The 18,642-nt window shown below is 36.4% G+C and overlaps 1 protein-coding gene across 16 annotated transcripts in view; it reads left to right on the top strand.

Annotated features, from left to right (window-relative positions):
• The window catches only part of LOC306668201 (uncharacterized protein), a 528,324-nt gene that overhangs the window by 174,096 nt on the left and 335,586 nt on the right, over positions 1-18,642 (top strand). For 3 of the 16 annotated variants that reach the window (XR_013765766.1, XR_013765767.1, XR_013765777.1), the window contains exon 1: positions 16,726-17,047. The exons of 12 other annotated variants lie outside the window; for them this stretch is intronic. The gene's annotated coding sequence lies outside the window, so the exon portion shown is untranslated. Of the gene's footprint in view, positions 1-16,725; positions 17,048-18,642 lie in introns of those variants that run through there. One more of the 16 variants, XR_013765768.1, reaches the window with a different exon arrangement.

Here is an 18,642-nt window from a genome sequence, read left to right as displayed (position 1 = left end):
AACAGACCAACACCAAAAGTAGTAGAAGACAGGAAATAGTTAAAATCAGAGCCGACATCAATGAAATTGAAACAAAAGAAACAATTGGAAAAATTAACAAAATAAATAGTTGGTTCTTTGAAAAAATAAACAAAATTGATAAACCCTTAGCCACACTAACAAAGAGAAAGAGGGAGAAAACTCAAATTACTAAAATTCGGAATGAAGAAGAAAATATCACAACAGATAAGAGTGAAATGCAAAACATAAATAGAAGATATTTTGAAAATCTATACTCCAACAAAACAGAAAACCTCGAAGACATCAACAAGCTTCTAGAGACATATGAACTACCTAAAGTGAACGAGGAGGACATACACAACTTAAATAAATCAATTTCAAGCAATAAAATAGAAGAGGTCATCAAAAGCCTACCAACAAAGAAAAGTCCGGGACCAGATGGGTTCTCAGCCGAGTTCTACAAAAGCTTTAAAGAAGAGCTCATTCCAATACTCCTCAAAGTATTCCATGAAATAGAAGAGGAGGGAACCCTCCCAAACTCAGTCTATGAAGCCAATATCACCCTGATACCTAAACCAGACAGAGGCACTTCGAGGACAGAAAATTTCAGACCAATATCCTTAATGAACATCGATGCAAAAATTCTCAACACAATTTTAGCAAATTGCATACAAAAATATATTAAAAAGATAGTGCACCACGATCAAGTGGGTTTTATCATAGGGATGCAATGTTGGTTCAACATCTGGAAATCAATAAATATCATTCACCATATCAACAGACTAAAAGTTAAGAATCACATGATTATTTCAATAGATGCAGAAAAAGCATTTGATAAAATACAGCTTCCCTTCATGCTCAAAACACTAGAAAAAATTGGGGTAGTGGGAACATTCCTTAACATTGTAAAGGCCATCTATGCTAAGCCCATGGCCAATATCATTCTAAATGGTGAAAAACTGAAAGCATTCCCCCTAAAAACTGGAACAAGGCAGGGATGCCCTCTTTCACCACTTCTATTCAACATCATTCTTGAGATTCTAGCCAGAGCAATTAGACAAACCAAAGAAATTAAAGGGATACAAATTGGAAAAGAAGAACTCAAACTATCCCTGTTCGCTGATGACATGATTATATATTTAGAGGAATCTGGAAATTCCACCAGAAAACTCTTAGAACTCATAAGTGAATTCAGTAAAGTAGCAGGTTATAAGATCAATGCTCATAAATCCAATGCATTTTTATACATAAGTGATGAATCTTCAGAAAGAGAAGTTAGGAAAATTACCCCATTCACAATCGCATTGAAAACAATAAAATACTTGGGAATCAATCTCACAAAATAGGTGAAAGACCTCTGTAGTGTTAGAACTACAGAACACTAAAGAAAGTAATTAAAGAAAACCTTAGAAGATGGAAAGATCTCCCATGTTCTTGGATAGGCAGAATTAATATTGTCAAAATGGCCATACTACCAAAAGTGCTATACAGATTCAATGCAATTCCAATTAAAATCCCAATGATGTACCTTACAGAAATAGAGCAAGCAATCATGAAATTCATCTGGAAGAATAAGAAACCCAGAATAGCTAAAGCAATCATCAGTAGAAAGAGCGAAGCAGGGGGTATCACAATACCAGATCTTCAACTCTATTACAAAGCAATAGTCACAAAAACGGCATGGTATTGGTACCAAAATAGACAGGTAGAACAGTGGTACAGAATAGAGGACATGGACACAAACCCAAATAAATACAATTTTCTCATACTAGACAAAAGTGCCAAAAATATGCAATGGAGAAAAGATAGCCTCTTCAACAACTGGTGCAGGCAAAACTGGAAAACCATATGCAACAGAATGAAATTAAACCCCTATCTCTCACCATGCACAAAACTCAACTCAAAATGGATCAAGGACCTCGGAATCAGACCAGAGACCCTGCATCTTATAGAGAAAAAAGTAGGTCCAGACCTTCAACATGTCGGCTTAGGATCAGACTTCCTTAACAGGACTCCCATAGCACAAGAAATAAAAGCAAGAATCAACAACTGGGATAGATTCAAACTAAAAAGCTTTCTCTCAGCAAAGGAAACTATCAGTAATGTGAAGAGAGAGCCTACAGAGTGGGAGAATATTTTTGCCACTCATACTTCAGATACAGCGCTAATTTCCAGAATGTATAAAGAACTCAAAAAACTCTACACCAAGAATACAAATAATCCAGTCAACAAATGGGCTAAGGAAATGAACAGACACTTCACAGAAGATGTACAAGCAATCAACAGATATATGAAAAAATGTTCAACATCTCTAGTAATAAGAGAAATGCAAATCAAAACTACCCTAAGATTCCATCTCACCCCAATTAGAATGGCTATTATCAAGAACACAAGCAACAATAGGTGTTGGTGAGGATGTGGGGAAAAAGGTACACTCTTACATTGCTGGTGGGGTTGCAAATTAGTGCAGCCACTCTGGAAAGCAGTATGGAGATTCCTCAAAAAGCTTGGAATGGAACCACCATTTGACCCAGCTATCTCACTCCTTGACCTATACCCAAAGGACTTAAAATCATCATACTACAGAGATACAGCCACATCAATGTTCATAGCTGCTCAATTCACCATAGCCAGATTGTGGAACCAACCTAGATGCCTTTCAGTTGATGAATGGATAAAGAAACTGTGACATATATATATATATAATGGAATATTACTCCACCATAAAGAATGATAAAATCATGGCATTTGCAGGCAAATGGATGAAATTGGAGAATATCATGCTAAGTGAGATACGCCAATCTCAAAAAACCAAAGGACGAATGATCTCGCTGATAAGCGGATGAGGACATATAATGGGGGGGTTAGCGTTAGGGTTAGGGTTAGGGTTAGGGTTAGGGATAAGGAGGGTTATAAGAATGGAGGAAGGAAGGACTGTATAGAGGGAAAAGAGGGGTGGGAAGGGTGGGGGGGAAAGGAAAAATAATAACAAAATGAATCAAACAACATTGCCCTATGTAAATTTATGATTTTTAATTAAAAAAAAGAAATATGTCACTAAAAAAAAATAGAAGAGAGAGGGGAGGTGAGGGGGTGTGTGAGTGGGAAGGATGGTGGAATGAGATGGACATTATTACTCTGTATACATGTGTGAGTGCATGAATGGTGTGACTGCATTGTGTACAGTCAGAGAAATGAGAAATTGTGCTCCATTTGTATACAACAAGTTGAAATGCATTCTGCTGTCATGTATAACTAATTAAAACAAAATTTAAAAAACTTATAATTCACATTGGTATCAAGAGAGATGATTGAGTTTTGCAATATGTTTTCCATCACTGACATGTTTGGGAAATGATCCACACTACATATAACATCGGGCTGCATAAAATATTTGTATGTAAAAAGTTCTGATGATAGATAAAAGTAAACTTGTAAAACTCAGTATGGACATAAAATTCTTTCATGTCATAATAATGAATGGAGAACACTCTCAGAAATGCTACTAAATGTGTTACTTAAAGATAATATATAGCAAACTATACATAGATTTTGAGGAATTCAAAGAAATGTGAATGGTGCAGATTCAAATGTAATGAGACACGATCATGGGGTTTTTAAATCTGCACATGTGAAAAAATAAGAGGTATGAATTTGCCCTCCCCTTTCTTTCTCTGGCAACACATTTTTGTGATTGAAGTAAAGAATTGTCAGGCTGAAATTGGAGAACTGGGTGTACAAAACGATTTGTCTCCCTCCCATATCCAGAGGGCTATGCTGTAGCTACTGACTACACTTGAAAGAGAAGTTAAGAATAGTATATTGTATGTATTAAACTCAATGTAACTTTTATCCTTTCACTGTTAATTCATTCAACTTGGAGTACTTCAAGTAGAATTGAAGCTTTTCATGTCTTTTTACAACATGAGAAATTCTAAAACTTAATTGGAAACATTTAACCATTCTGGTAAACTTGGTACTTCCCCCAAACACTCACAAAACCTTTATCCTAATCCTATGTTTATTCCCAGAGATTATCAAGAAAGTTAATGGGTTTTAAAATTATACATCTCTTTCATCTTAATTTTCTTAGCATATGGTATTTTTTGTAGCAATTGAAATTGGCAATTACCTTCTAAACTCTGCCACAGTCTTATTATTATGTTATACTAATCATAATTGCCAATCATTGTGGTAATATATTTTGTGGATACCTATTTTATGGATCATAATTATAGTATTAAATGCTTATTAAGTACTACTTAAGGAGTCTTTTTTACTTTTGGAAAATCAGGATTTGTTTCTCTATTTGACAGTTTAGGAAACAAAAATCTCTAACCATTCCAGTTAGATTTGGCTTATTAAAAAACCACAAGGACTTTAACCAGTAACATCAAACCTGTTCTTAAAGGCTGTCATATTTAGATTTCATTAGCTAATTTACACAAAAGCTAAAAATAGTCCAGATACCAAGGGTTTTTTTACTTACTGTTTTTCCTATGGGTGATTCCACACATATAGAATTCACTGTGTGAGTTTTGAGGCTTTAACATCAAGACCTTATGTATCAGGAAAAGCAGTTTTATTCTTCAGTTACAGTTCATCTTAGATTGACCTTGATCAAATCCCTGACTTTTCTGTTTTGCAAGAAAATTTCTCCATCTGACAAATACACATACACACACACTTTTTTGTTTGTTTTTAAAGAGGCAGGGTCTTGCTGTGTTGCCCAGGCTGATCCTGAACTTGTATCGCCTGTCTCACCCTCTTAAGCAGCCAGGATTACATTACAGTATGAGCCCCCTTGCCTGGTCAACCAACGTATGTATATTGAATCATTTGAAATTCCCATTTTTTGTTGGCCCAAACTGGTTGACTGTCAGCAATTTAATATGCTTCAACTTAATAGAGGTAGAGTCTAAGAACCATCATAGTCAAATTGGTCCCTAGGGCAAACTTGTCTCACTTGTCAGTCAGCTTTTAGCTGGTATCCCTTCAGATAGCGGGTGTAACAGGTTCATCAAGAAAGAAGAGATAGGACATGTTCTGGTGTAAAATGTTAGTTGATTTTCCAGGTTTAGCAAAATATGAGAAAGGGAATATATTCAATTGGTAGATAAGATGAAAATGGAAATAATGCAGCTAATTAAAAGATCTTGAATTGATAAATACTGTCTCTTTTGACAATTGTCTTAAAATGTCCCAAGTCAAATAACTTAAGAACTTCAAAGAAAAACTTTCCAAGGCCTAGCTTGTCTTTCTTTGGGTAAAAGTAGTTTAAAATATGATTTTTGATGTATGAGTTACATGCTGTTAATGTCTAACAGGTGGCAGAAAAAATGCTGCGTGAATTCTTCCCAATGTACTTAAGGTGCTGATGTTTCTGCACATGTCTAGATATTGGGTTCAATGAAATATGAAGGTGCTGTCATGTTATTTTAGATAAACTCAAGCAAAAGAGCATCTGAAAACAGCAATATTTGGTTGAGCTTTTCCTAAGTTTTGGTCACAGAAGCAAATGTTTCATGATCCTTCAATGAATTATTATATAACTTTTTGGCTCCATGAAAACAAGTCTGGTTTTGTGGGGTGAAAGGATAGTCTCCCTTGATGTTGAAAAGAGCCTGGTATGATGGTTTCAGTTCTGGGAACAGTGAAAAGAGCACGGGGACCTGGAAAGAGATTTTAGTAAGGATGTTGGTGTGGCAAATTGCATTTTAGAAAGATGAATGAAACAGTATCTTTTCACCCAAGGTTCTTCTACAACAGTGCCACTCTCCTATCAAGAGGTTGCATGTATGTCACTTTTCCACTGAAACTGTATGGTTCTTTATGACAACCTCAACCAAGAGAATAGAACCAATAGGTGAAAGTGACAGTGTGGCTTCTAAGGATGGGGTATAAAAATTCCATGCACTTTCTTTATGGGATGTTCACTCTTGGAACCCAGGCATCATGTCATGAAGAAATTCAAGAAACCCATGGAGACACTCACAAGGAGGGGAACTGAGGATCCTGGCCCATAGCCCTGGCATGGCTCCAGTCATGAACCAGCAGGTATATGACTGAATCATTGTGCAAGTGAATCTTCTCATCTCAGGTGAGCTGCTGCAGTCACTGCCACCAGGAGCAGCAAAGTGTTGTCCCTCCTGAAGTCCTGACCAAATTACAGATCCTAAGCAAATGTGTGCTTATCATTACTTTAGCCTATTGTATTTTGGATTGATTTGCTGCACAGCAATAGACAACCTAAATAGGTAGTTTTAGTAAGGTCTTCACTGAGTCATAGCCATTAGTATAAAAAGAGAAAACTGGGCATCTTTCTCAATATATTTTATTCGTCACTTTCTTCACTAGTCTAAGTCATCTCAATTCCCATGGCCATTTCTTATATCATCTACTTATTTTTCATTGTTTTGATTACTCTTCCCTAAATCCCCTCTCAGGTTTTAAGACCCCAAGCTAGACACATTATGTTAATAAAGGCTTGATTAAAGCTGAGAGTAATTAGAGGATTAAGTATAATTCCTACATTCTATTATCTTATTTATAGATCTTGATGGCAAGCTCTAAATTTTAACAGCAAGTGCTGAATTTAGGACTTTAACTGACACTCCTTCTGACTTCAACACACTTTTTTCTTTAGATGAACTTTGCAATTATTCATAGAGAGTTATAGAGAGGACCACAGCAAACAGGTCTCTCTTATTTCAACTCTTAACCTTTAATATATTTGTTATAAATTAAAAATATAATAAATTGTATACACAATCGACTGGCTTTCTTCAATACCATTTCCTGCCCTAGAAAAGCTACCATCCTAAATTCGTTGCTCATCATTGCCATGAATTTTTATACTAGGAAACATGTAAATATCTATAAGTGATCCAAGCAATGGCTTTGTTTTAAACTTTGTATAAATGGAATTCTTACCTATATTTCTGCACTTATTGTTACTTGAATTTATCTGTTTTGGCCCTCATATGGTATTTTGTTATCTGACTATAAACATAATCAATCAAATCTACTATTCATAGGTACTTAGGGAATTCCCAGATTTTTGCTATTACAAATCATCCTGCAGCACATGTTCTCTTACACATCTTCTTGTGCACATGTGAAGAGGTTTCCCCCAGGACTGTACCTGGAAGATGAATTCTGGAGTTAAGGATAGACACATCTTTAATAGACATTGCCAAATCACTCATTAGTATCGTCTTGTCAATTCAGTTTCCACCAACAGTGTTCAAAGTTCTGTTTTTTTCACAACCATACCCGCATGTGAGGTTATTAGACTTTCTAACTTTTGCCAATTGAATGAATGTGAAGTGAAATTTAATGCATTCTTCTGATTACTGATCTTCAATATCTTTTGTATATTTTATTGTCTGTTTCTATTATCAATTTTTATCTTTTTCTTATTCATTTGTAGGATTTATACAAATTTTATGTTAACTTTTTGTTAATGTTTTTCCTAACTTGTGGATTACATTTTAACTCTGTATGATGTCTTTTACTGGACAGAACTTTTAAACATTTAATATCAAATTTATTAACATTTCCATAATGGTTTGTGATATTTTTCTCTTCTACTAAATAGATCTCACCTACTGGAATCTATATCTTCTCTGTTTTTTCTAAATGTTAAACATTTAATTTTTACATTTGGGTCTTTCATTTCTTCTCCAGTTTATTTTTTATATGGTATGAGGTGGGAACCTATCTTTTTTTCTGCATGAATAACTTACTGATCTTGATCATGTTTTCAGAATGATTAATCCTTTTCCTCTGACTTGTAATCCCCTCAGACACAAGTGACATTTCTGTACAAGTGTATTCTCGTTTCTGGTCTCTATCTTCTGTTCCCCCATTCTATTTGTCTAGCCTCATGTTGAAATCATGCTAGTCTTGATTAATACAGCTTTACTCTCAGTTCTAATTTCTGTCAGAATAAGTCTTTACACCTAATTTTTCAAAATGGTTTTAGTGGTTCTTGGTTCTTTACTTTTCCCTGTGAATCTTAGGATCAACTTGTCAAATTCCACAAAAGCACTCTGTCGGGTTTTGATGGAATTAATTCATGGTAGAACTAATGTCTTTTGTTTGTTTGAAGGCCATCATTTTAACGATAACCTCTTCACCTATGCTGACTGCCCCAATCCAAAATTCCTTTCCTGTTGAAAACCAGTACTTTACATGCCCAAACCCAAATCCCAGACTCCAGTCGTAACTGTCTTTCACTGTTGCCAACTTCAGGGAAAAACTGGTGACTTTATAATTGGATCTTTCCATTCATAACCATATGACATCTCCATTCATTAGGGTCTTGTTTTTTATCCTTTTATAAGGTTGTGTGCTTTTCACCATAAATACAGCTGGCCCTCATTATGAATTTGCCTACTTCCTAAAATTTATTTGCAACTTATATGTCAATACTCACTGAGCTTTCATGGCCATTTGTGTACATGAACATAGTGATGAAAATTTGAGTGTCCAACAGGCATGGGCATTCTCAGCTGAGTTGGAACAGAGTGATGCTCAGCCTTCTGGTTTTAGCTCTCACACTGCAAACATAAATGTCCTTTTTGTGGTTCATTTAGTGTCATTTTTTTTTTACATTTTTATGGATTTTTGTTAGTGATTTTGCTTTCCAAAATGGCTCCCAAAGAAAGTGTTGAAGTGCTGTCTAATGTTCCCAAGTACAAGAAGGTTGTGATGTGCCTTATGGAAACACTACATGTGTTAGACTAGCCTTCTTTATTCAGGAGTTACAGTGCTAATGGCTGTGAGTTCAGTAGTAAGGAGTGAACAATATATATCAAGTAAAGTGTCTTTAAACAGTAGCACACATAAAATGAGATTATGTATTGATTGATTAATGAAAATATTGTGATCAGAGGCTCATAGGAACCCTAACCATGCATTTCCACTATGTGCAATAGTTTAGTATTTGTTGTTTCAGTGTTTGTGGCAACTTCATTGAACATAATTGCCACAAATGAGAATTGACTGAATCCTGAATGAAAGACTTATTTCAAGGTATCTGTAGTTATATAATTGTGAATAGTATTTGTTTTTATACTGTATTTTCCAATTTGTTTTTATTGACATACAAGTACGGCCCTACTCCCTCTGAAACTTCTTTTCCTCTTCCTAGTTTCAGTGATGTTAGCAATTTGGAACTCTGACTTGCCTTTATTGTCACATGGTATACTCTTTCTGCATGCCTGTGTTTATATTTCCCTCTTCTTATAAGGGCACAGTCATATCATGTGTGAGGGAATACCCTAGAATGGCCCTGTGATGGTTAATTTTAGGTGTCAACTTATTGGGATTAAGAAATACCTAGGGAACTGGTAAAGTACTATGGCTGTGTGTATCTGTGAGGGTGCTTCCATAGCAGACTGGCATGTGAGTTGGTGGACTGAGTGGGAAAGACCAAGACCTGTCCTCAATGTGGAAAGTTACCATCCAATTGACTGAAAGCTCTGATAGAACAAAATGGCAAAGAAAAGGCAAATTCTTTTTTCTCTCTCCTGGAGCTGGAACATCCATCTTATTCTGCCCTTGGACATTAGAACTCCAGGTTCTCTGGATTTTGGCTTTGACCTCAGATGGAAGGTTACACCATAGACCCCCCTGGTTGTGAGGCTTTTGAACTGTGATGGAACCCTGCTAACAATATTCCAGGGGCTCCAGCTTGAAGTTGGCTGTCATGGGACTGCTCAGCCTCCAAAATGGCATGAACCAATACCTTTAATTAATTACTTTCTCTCTCTCTGTCTCTCTCTCTGTCTCTCTCTCTGTCTGTCTCTCTCTCTGTCTCTCTCTCTCTCTCTCTCTGTTTCTCTTTTTCTATTCTATTGATTCTCTCTCTGAGGAAACCTGAATACACAACCTTATTTTTTTATTACACCTACAAAGATATAGCTTTCAATAAGCTCATATCTATAGGTACTGATGGTTAGAATTTCAACACATCTTTTGAAAGGAATAAAATTAAATCTATAATGATCAGTTAACTAAAATTTCAGTTTTCTTTGTGAATGATTACTGTAATAATCTCAAGGGCTATTGCATTAGATTACTGAAAACTATTAATTAATAATATATGGAAAATACTTGGACCTGTGCCTGACCCACAGTAAGAATTCAATATGTTGTCTAGTTAACACACTTTAATCTAGCAACTTTGCTGAACTTCTCATTGGTTTCAACTGTTTGTCTGTAGATTCTCTTTAAAATATTAGGTAGATAATCACATTGGATGAAATATGCAATTTTGTCTTTTCCAATTTTTATAAATTTTATTTCATTTTCTTAACTGTTTATTCTGAGACCTCCAATACTGAATAAAAACAGTGGTACTAAAATAGTGGGTGCATTGTTTTGTTTGCACTTTAAATGGAAATTATTGTATAATTTTGTTATTAAAATATGATGACTGCTACAGGCCTGTGATAGTATTTCTCGGGTTAAGAAAGTCTATTTTTAACATAAATTTGAAGAGTTTTTACATTACATTTTGAGTATTATTTTTCTGCATCGGTTAAGAAAATTTTGTGGTTTTATTTCCTCTCATATAAAGCCCCAAGAGATAAAAATGGAGCAGCAAATGGAAGTTCAGGCTGTGGGTCATGGGTTGAGTGGGAACTAGTTGGGAACCCAATTAGGCTGGGAACAGAGCAGAAAATATAGAAAAGCATTGAAATGGCTGTGTGCTTTTATTGTTTTGAAAGTGAGGAAAACATGGATGTGGAGGACTAGCTTCAAGTTGCTAATTAGCATAGTATGATAAAAAAGAGTTAACATTAACATTAACATTCTCTACTCAACACCTCCAAAACAACAGAAATAAGAGGGCAAGCATTGCCTGCATTTTGTAGTTTACAGAGTAATTATTTCATGATCTTGAATGAAGGACCAACAACAATGACACTGAGATAGTGAAGGGACAATATCCACAACACTTCAAACCTATAGATGGTAAAATTCCAACCTCGTCCTTCACTAAAAATTATTCTACAAAACCTGTTGACATTCAATTTGTGATTCATAGATTCTCCAGTGGACCACTTATCCCCATTTGCTCAGACCTTCCATCTGAGTCCATGGATGTTTTCTTTTCCCCCCTTTTCTATGATGAAATCATTTTTATTATTTGAAAGTTTGTAACACTGGGATGGATCAACTTTTTGAGATATGGACATGGTAAAAATCTGGATCAAATCCATAGAAAGCTTTCTGAAACATGTTTGTAATGAATGTTTGGACAGGCTTGCACTGATCTCTCTCTCTAGATGACAACTCAGTCCTGGCCTGGACCTTAGCACTCATCTTTTGATTATACTATCTATGAATAATCTCTTGTTGTTTACACCTTAAGGGTTATTTCTTGACTTCAAATCTTTGGAGTGCAAAAAGAAAAGGAAAAACAAGGAGGTTATGATAACTAGATTCACCTCAGAGTTTCTCTGCAGTGAGAAAAACTCTGATTTTTAAACTTCTTTACTTCTGAGCTATTAGTCTAAGTTCTTGGCAGCAGAATTATTCCTGATTGAAGACTCTAAGTGCAAAAATCAAAAGATAATTTGGGCATGTATATAGCCTGGTTTGGGACCTGCTTCAATAAATCCCAATGAAAGAAGGAATATCTCTACCTGCTCAATTACTTGTTTTTCAAGTTCTTAAATGACTACAAAGAGTAAGTGCTTGGTAAAAGCTATAAGCAATGATGAAACTTTGTTCCCTCTTTTCCTCCCTTGCTTCTTCCTTCCATTATTCCAGCAAAACACATTTCTTGAGTGTTCTTTGTATATATCAGAAACAAACGATGAGCACAACTTAGCATAGTTTCTTGTACATAGTAAGTGCTCAGTAAGTGATTGCTTTCACTAATGAGATGAGCCAGGTTGTGGTGTCATTTATTATCACATGCAGTGAGCACCTTACTAGAAAGAGATTTAATCTTCATGCCTTCCTCTGGTCAGAAGTTGATGCTCATGAAAGCAAAGTCCATTGGTTAGAAAAATGACAACAATAACAGCAATAAATGAAGTCTAACTCCAATTTCTCCTGACGTTTCTATAGGAGCAGTGAAACAAAATCTGTCTGAAAGACTTGATTCAAATGTTGGGCTAATGATGAAATGTGGCAATAGACAATTTGAAGACTGTATAAAAGGTTAATGGGTTGTTATTTAAATAACATATGTAAAGAATTTTTTCCACTTTTGAGGACTGCTTTTTCTAAGTTCACACACAAATTCCTTTTTATAACGGATAAGCTGCCTTTCTCAGCTGCATACTGTCATTCCTAAACAATCCTAGAGCTAAAAATTTTAAGTGCTGTCACCTAAAATTGCTAAACAGAACTTACTCTTTAATTTGTCTGTCACTCTTTCTGTCACTTCCCTTGCATTTTATGGTGAGGCGTTGGTTCAACTGTCACATCTTCAGTCCCTTTAAAATAAAAAGAGAAGTCCCTATTTTACTCTCATGATGCCCAGAGAGGTCACCTAAAGCTGTCCAGGGCTATTTGACCAAAACTTTGGGGTAAATTCTGCTGACAAAGTGCAAGTTAAGTAGTGTGTTTGTCAGTTTCCTGTCATGTAACAAAATACCTCAGATAATTAACTTATAAAGAGGAAAGTTTATTTTGGTTCGCAGTTTTGGAGGGTACAGTCCATGATCAACTGGCTCTTGCTTTCATCCTCTGGCAAGGCAGGAGTCACTGATGGAGCAAAACCACTCTCCTCCTGACCAGGGAACAAAGAGAGAAAGAAAAGTGGCCAGAGTCCCATAATTCTCTTTAGGGCATTCCCCCAGTGACCTAAGGGCCTTCCACAAGACCCTACCTCCTAAAGGCTCCATCATCTCCCAACGGCATCACTTTAGGGACCAAGCCTTTAATGTATAGTCCTTCAGGGGACCTTTATCCAAACCATAACTAGGAATAAATTCTTTCTATTTCCAGTAAGAACTGTTAGTAAGTGTCAGAAACTAGAAAATTGAGAAGAAAAGGGTGAAGGTAGACTTAAAAACTGGTTTCATTCCATTATGACTATAAGCAAATGTCTTGCTGTAGCACCACACTCAACAAAGCCTCACAGAGGCAGGTAAGTAGCTGTATTTGGATTTTATAACAGAAGATCGTGCAAACCAATGAATAAGATACACCAACAAAAAATAAATCTACTTGACTTGCTTTCACCTATCAGGTCTAACCAATGGGCAGGGGGGACCATTGGAGGAAAATAGTTATTTTGGCTTCTGCTCACCTGTATCAAGCCCTGGTACTAAGCTGCAAGTCCTATTTTGCTCATTCTGTTTCTTACAGGGCCTTTAATAATGCAGAGCTTGTTCTTTGCTTTGATTACAGATATTTTAGGTCTGTGACTTTGACTCTGGACCACAGTGAGGAGGTAGGTGCAGGGAGATGATCATCTTGTTGTTCTATAGCATCTGTAATCAAACCTTCTCCAGCTCCTTCCCCTAAGGGTGGAACTTAGCTTGTCTTGACCCCTGGGCCTCTGTGATCCTCCACCCACACTTTGCAGAATGTGAGGTCCTCATCCTCCACTGAAGGGGGTGGTGGTGAGCTGCTCTGCAGTCCTACTGTTCATGAGATAGAGCTCTAGGTAGGTTTTCACAGTGCGTTCTCATCTTAGGCCTTCCTTTTAGGACTTCTGCAATGATAATGGACACTATCATTTTGTATGTAAACTTGATTTTTATTTTTTGGTACCAGGGATTGAACCCAAGGGTGCTTAACCACTGAGTCGCATTCCTAGCACTTTTTTTTTTTCATTCTAATTTTGAGACTGAGTCTTGCTAAGTTTCCGAGGCTGACCTTGAACTTGCAATCCTCCTGCCTCAGCCTGGAATTATAGTCCCTGGAATTATAGGTGTGTGCCACCACGCCTGTCTCAAACTTTATTTTTAAAGTAAAATTATTCAATGAAATAATGTTAGAAGTTTGGGGACAGTAAAATATTTAAACACTCCATCCATTAGTTCATTTTTTTCCCTTAGCATATGAGTTAAGTTTTAGAAATGTGAACAGGGTGACTTTTTCCAGATTTTATTAAAAGGATTAACAGTTGGAAAGTATATTCCTGCCTCTTGGAAACTTATTTTCTGGGAAATGATGAAAGAGTTGGCAGTATTAATTTTAGTGTTCTGGCTATAGTTTCCATTTGTATCCCCAAAGTTCATGTGTAGGAACATTAATTCCTGAACACAACAGTGTTGGGAGGTGGGGCTTAGGTTTTTAGTTCATGGTGGCAGAACCCTTATGAAAGGATTCATAGCTTTCTCTTGGGAATGGTCTATTTCAGGAGTTAGGCTTCCTTTTCTCTCACTCATGTGCAATCTCTCCTCCCTCGTGATTTCTCCCATGTTAGGCAGCATGAGACCCTCACCAGATGTGGTCATCTCTCTTTGGACTTCCCAGCCTCCAGAACTGTGAGCCCAAATCCCTTTGCTTGATAAATTACGTGGTGTTGGGTCTTCTGTTATCACAATGGAAAACAGAATGAGAAATTTCTCATGCAGAAATATGCTGTAAAGTCGGATGATTCCTACAGTTGTGGGTATATTTGCCCCTGGCACAGGGGCCCCAACCCATCTCCCACTCCCAAGCCCATGCAAAGAACTAATATTTTTCTGACTGGCTTCCTTTATTTACTCCTCCTTGAATTTTAGTTAAAAGTCCATTTTGGGAACTTGTGCCTTTTGTTTAAAAAAACTTTATTGATGAGAGACTCTGCTCTAATGTATAATTAATGAGTCGGACTCTATGTCCAAGGTGCTTTTTGAGTGCCAACAAAGTGTTTTAATTTATATATTAAAGTCTTCATTCTGTTCTTAAACCTTTTGGACCTGCTTGGTACATTTATCAAGTATGATTCTGAAAGTTCTTATATGGGCAATGTGTAGTGTGGGCTTAATAGATAACATTAATAAACTCACACTTAATAACCACACTAAAAGCTACTTCCATCTGGATTTACTGGCAATAAAAAGAGACATTACAGAACTTTGGGAATTTGATCAAGGCGCCGAATACTAATCTTAGATTACAAAACTGTGGAATCTCACTGCTTAAACATGGAAAAACAAAGCAATCAAGGACAGGCTTTTGGTAAAAGCCTTACAATGTGGATTAATAATTAATGTACTAAATGTACTTTATAATAAACTACATCATAATGGATTACTTTTGATAGCTAAATTGGCAATGATACCCTAACATGGCTTCATCGACTTAATTCTTCAATTTTACTTGCTAGATTTATTGGGTTAAACTTCAGTGGACCTATTATAGACCTATTTTAATGTGTTAAAAATCATAATTAATTTAAGAATATTGATAAAGAGAGCAAAATTATATAAAAATTGGCAATGATACAAAAAGAAGTAATAAAGTAAGGTCTTTAAAAGAGAAAATGGCATAATCTACTTTTGAGGTAAATAAGCAGCATTCAGTAGGAAAAAACATTTTAATGGAATCAAGTAATGCTTTTCACACAAGAAAATTTTGAAATTAGTGCTATTCAATTATATATAGATGATAAGGATGAAATATTCAGTGAGGTAATCTAAAATAGTCAAATGTTTTAGAAATTGATAGCCATAAATTATGATTTGTATCAACTCCAGAGTCAGAAATTAGAAGTAGACATAAGAATTAAACATCTAGAGATTGAGAAAATATTCTGTTTTGTGATGCTTTGAGTTTAGTACACTCAGCATTTTTTCAGAAATTGAATATAAATTCCACCAGAATCCCTCAGAACACATGGAGAATGGCAAACCAAAATAGACTATTTCTTAGAAAAGTGAATTTATCTTTCCAATCTTTGTCTCAACCTTAAGGAAATTGCATTCATTTGTATTTTCATAGGGTACCCCATTCTCAGAAGAGAGAGATTCAAGGGTCATTCTGGAGTTAAGGTACATAGTCACTGCAAAATGTGTCATTTATCATTTCTTTTTGGAGTCCCTTAATCACTACTCCCAAGTAATAATAATCCCACTCACAAATACAGCTTTAGATGTGACAAAGGAGTTTTGTTTTTAATATTATGATGCCATTTACTATTTTTTAAATGCTCACATAAAACAATTCTATATTTTTATGAGTATATTTACATAGAAAAATAGACCACTGATAACAGTGGTGACTTTCATGGAAAGAGTGAAGATGTGGGTATTTGTCACAGGGGACTCTCTCCTGTAAAGCCTTGCCAAACACACACTCTTTAATTTAACCTTGAAACAACCTTGTAAACACTTGCAGACTGCAGTTTGTACAGGAGGCTCCTCTACATTCATCCCACCAGTAGTTGGGAGTCCATGATATTTCAGCCCCCTCAGATATATCAGTGACTTCATAAAGCTGACACTGTAATACAGACAGTAAATAATAGGTGTAAAAAGTAGGTTATACTGGAGGTTAGAAAGTATTAGTTATTATAGGAAAAGACATGGAACAGAGTAAAGGAGAATAGGGTATAGGGGATTTTGCTGGATGAAATTTTAAGTAGGATATTCCATGCTACTTCACTGAAAAGGTTATTTTTGAGCAAAGCTTTGGAAGAGGTGAGGGATTAACCAGGAGGTTCTCTGGGTGGAGAGTATTCTGAGGCAAGGGAACAGTCAGTGCAGAGATCACATAGCAGAAAGTGGCTGGCAGGAAATGTGAGGTGGTTGGTGGAGTTGGAGCAGAGTGAAGTCAGGTAATGTAGGCCATCGTGAAGTCTTTGGCTCCTCCTCAAAGGGAATGGGAAGCCTCTGCAGGACTTTGAGCAGAAGAATGATACATCTTACTTAGGTTTTCAAGATATCACTTAGCTGTTGTGTCGAGATTATATAAAGGGCAGGCGTGTGGGGAAACCCAGTCAGAAGCTAAGAGGGGTGGTGGTGGCTCAGACCAAAGAAGGGGCTGTGGAAAGAGTGAGAAATTGAAAAAAAAAAAAAAAAAAAAAAAATTGAACATGTTTTGAATGCAGAGCCAACAGGATTTTCTGAGAGACTGAATTGAGGTAAGAGAGAAGGAAATGTGAAAAAGGGAAAGGACTCTTGAGAATTTATTTTATTTTATTTTATTTTTTGCTGAGTACCTGGACAATGCAGTTACCATAACACATGAGGGAAGACTGCAGGGAGAGCAGGTCTGGAGATAGAGGTAGGATAGAAGTTCCAAGGTGAAGGTATGAGGTTGATTTACTACAGATTTATCTAGGTCAACTGTTGAGCAGGAAGTTCGACCTGTGAATCTGGAGTTTGGGAGAAAGGTGGAGTATGTATATGACCAAGGACAGGAAGGGCCTGGTGTTCTTGATGAGCAGGTGGGTCTGTGCTGCAAGGGGTCTGTGCGCCTGGTGGAAGGAGACCTGAAATGAGCTTGGAGAGGAAGGTGTGGGCTGGGTCAAGCAAGGACCTTGTGAGGATTTTGAACTTATAAGGCATTCAAACGCTAAGAAGAAAGACTATAAAACAATAAATTAAAATTCTTTATCCAGAAATAACTTAATAATTAAGTGTTTTGAGGATGGTGTAGTGAAAGTTTCTGCTTAAAATGTATATTAAAGACACTGAAGAAAGGGTGAATGGCGTTGTTGCAAAATAGACTGATAAGGGACAATGACTTAAATAAAAATAAGGTAGAATTGGAAATAATATTTAGTATTTCAAATAATATATTTTTAAAAATTAATAAAAAGAATCACAAAAAGCTGGACAGCAGCAATGTAGAGCAGGTATGGCTCGCCTGGTACTGTGCTGCACTCCTCATATTGAGAGTTTTGAAAGCCTTTTTTAAATGGGATAAAAGAATACAAGCAGGTTTGTAGAATAATGAGTGAAATGGTAAAAACCAGGTGGCTGGTCCTGTTTGTCCTGTGTTGTAATGTTAGAACAGGTCAGAGTTAATGAGTGGTGACAAGCTGTTTTCTGTCTACAGTGAGTCCAATAAGAGAAAAAGGCTTCCATGAAGGATTTAGGAGAGATAGGAAGAATTTTTGAAGTTATAATGTGTTATAGTGGATTTTGTGGGTTTGCTGTTTCTGAGAGACTTTCGAGTCTGGACAGAGCAAAGGGTGACAATGTCTAAAACAAGCACTATTGTCAGTCTTAGTGTGTTTTGCTGGTTGGTTTTATTAGTTGTAATTGAGCCTGTGTTGGTCTGCCAGGATAACTGTAATAAAGGACTGCAGATTGGGTGGCTTAAACAGAAATTTATTTTCTCATAATCCTGAAGTCTTGAAGTCTAAGTTCAAGGATCAGAAGGATTAGTTTCCTCGGAGGTCTCTCTCTTTGACTTGCAAGAAGCCTGCCTTCTCCCTGTGTGTTCATGTGGTCTTTCCACATGTGTCTGTGTCTTTGTCTCTTCTTACAACTTCTCAAGTTGGATTGGGTCTGCCCTAATGGCCTCATTTTAGTTAATTATCTTTTAAAAGACCCTATCTCCAAATATAGTCACATTCCAGGGCACTGGGGGTTAAGACTTCAACATATGAGTTTTATGGGACCACAATTCAGCACATAATAGTCCCAAAGTGGGACATCTTTGAAGGATGCCAGGGGACAGCATAGATGAGGGGTGGGAGGGTTGATATTTCAAGGTTGGTAGTACTTT

The sequence above is a fragment of the Sciurus vulgaris genome (genome assembly GCF_902686455.1).
Source record: "Sciurus vulgaris genome assembly, chromosome: 1".
NCBI lineage: Eukaryota > Metazoa > Chordata > Mammalia > Rodentia > Sciuridae > Sciurus > Sciurus vulgaris.
The sequence above is the reverse complement of the archived record's forward strand: the minus strand, read 5'-3'. Positions and strand labels throughout refer to the sequence as shown.